This window comes from Dendrobium catenatum, unplaced genomic scaffold (genome assembly GCF_001605985.2).
Source record: "Dendrobium catenatum unplaced genomic scaffold, ASM160598v2 fragScaff_scaffold_556, whole genome shotgun sequence".
NCBI classification, from domain to species: domain Eukaryota; kingdom Viridiplantae; phylum Streptophyta; class Magnoliopsida; order Asparagales; family Orchidaceae; genus Dendrobium; species Dendrobium catenatum.
The window spans coordinates 230,119-232,541 of record NW_021319018.1 but is presented as its reverse complement, the minus strand read 5'-3'; positions in this window follow the sequence as shown (position 1 = coordinate 232,541).

The following is a 2,423-nucleotide window of genomic DNA, read 5'->3' as shown; positions in this document are numbered from 1 at the left end:
TTGAGGTCCTGGAGCTCCGTTCGGACCCACTTGAGACCCTGAGCTCTGCCGAACACCACCTCAAGGCCTTGAGTTCCCCCAAACCACCACCCTGAGGCCGGAGTTCCCGGCCGGACAACCATCTTATTTTTTTTGTTTGTAAGGCTCCTTTTTTGTTTTTTTAAGAAAAATTTTATGCTATAAAAAATTGCTTTCACAACAATATTTAAAAAGTTATTTCTTCTATCGATAATATTTTCATATCACATTTATAAAAGTTGTAGCCGTACATCAATAAAACGGGCCTTAATATATACTAGAAGCGTAATGATTTTTTTTTTCTATGCAATAAAACCTTGAAAAATTATTTTTCCAGTGAAAATAGCCGTATTATTTTATTTATTTTTTTGAACAATTCAGTGCAAAAATAACCGTTTAGTTAGGGGTTGTCAAATTCGGGTCCCAATCGGGTTCGGGTTCGGGTCGAAACCGCGAAACTGACCCGGCACCTCGTTTGGGTCAACCCGACCCCATCCGATCCCGTTTTTTAAAAACGGGTCAGTTCTGCGACCACCGAACGCCGACCCCGATTCGGGCTCCGGGTCAACCCGACCCGACACGAAATCGACCCGGAATTGACCCAAAATTGCGTAATTTTCGGGTCAAAATCGGGTCAATCTCGGGTTTTCGGGTCAAAATACGGGTAAAACGGTCAATCTCGGGTTTTCGGGTTCAAAATGAGTTTTCGTGTCACTTTCGGGTCAATTTCGAGTTGGGCGGGTCAACCCCCGAACCCGACCGATTTTTACAAACGGGTTGATTTCATGAACCACCCGAACCCGACCCGTTTTCTGGTTTGGGGTTGACTCCGAAACCGAATTTCCGGGTCGGCGTTTCGGGGTCGTGTTCGTGTCGTGTCAAAATTGACACCCTACGTTTAGTAGTTTATATAAAAGGGTGCATTAAGCATGCACAGCACTAAATATTTCATTTAATTGTAATATCTAAACTTCATTACCTATAAATTATACATATAAATATCCCTTATATGAATTATCATATTAATTATACATCTATAGCTAAAAACTTAAAAATATAGATCAATGTTTCATTAATTATTAATAACAAATTCTTATTATTCAAGTATGTAGAAAAATATAAAAAATGATTAAATAATATTTAAATCTTCAATTTATATGTCTTATTTTAAACACACGAAGACATCATTACCCCCCACTTTAAAATTAAATTTTTATAAATACGATAAATTTTCGAATTTAATTTGATAATAATAATAACTCACAATTAATTCTTATCCTACTATTAATCCGAGCTAATTTGTGAAAATTTTGATCAGCTGTGTTGCGGGAATGGAAGTAAAATCACGCGACAAAATAAATAAGAAAAAAATAGAAATACAACATACCGCAATAAAGGCACTCAGGATTTACGTCGAAAAATTTTTGAATTGAAAAAGAAAAAAAATTAACACAGAGCCCATACCACACCAACAAATCCACTAATGAATATTGCGAGAGATAACTATCTCTTACTCACCTTCCTTGCATCTCTTCTCTTTTCCACCTTTAATCACTCAAACAAAAGAGAAAAGTAAAGTTAATAACACCAAGAGAAAAAGTCCGATGGAGGTCAGGGCCTCCGGTGGAAGTTTAGTGGAGCTCATGGCCTCAGGTGGTGGTTCAGCGGAGCTCAGGGCCTCAGGTGGTGGTTTGATGGAGCTCAGATCCTTAGGTGGTGGTCCGGCAATGGTCTAGGAGGCAAGAGGCAAGAACGATCTCCGATCTCTCTCTTTTCTCCTTAGGCTTAGGGGTCCCTTTTCAAGAGGAAAGGGGGCTCTATTTATAAATTTCTTAGAGTGACATGACTCATAAATAGGTGGAAGATCAAGGGCAAATGGGGAATGGTTGGATGGACGGCCAATGTTGAATCCCTTGATCATGGACTGTTTGATGGACATTTGAATGTCTTAGTGATGTCGAAATTTGGTGATCTTGAGCTCGTTGGATTCGTCTTGTCAAGCCATTCGATTCAAATATAAGAACGTTATGTTTGGAACCCGTTTGGTAATCTAATTTGTGGTTTAATTGAACCTTCCAACAACGCTTCTAACCCTTGATTTGGACCCATTTGGGCTCAGATTGGGTTGGATTTGGTGTCATTGGGTTCATATTTTTGAGACGTTTAGTTCGACTATAACTCTATAAGTTTGCTAAAATCAGAGTTTGGATGGTCCAAATTTTAATTTCGGAAGTTTCCGACTAGATTTTACACTGAGATTCATGCCCGATCATTATCAAGATAATTTTTTGATGGTGCATGTATCAATAATCATATCATCATCAATTAAAATATCTTCTCCTATATTTTACATTTCTTATATATAAATTGACATAAATATATACACCATCAAAATAAAAATATTT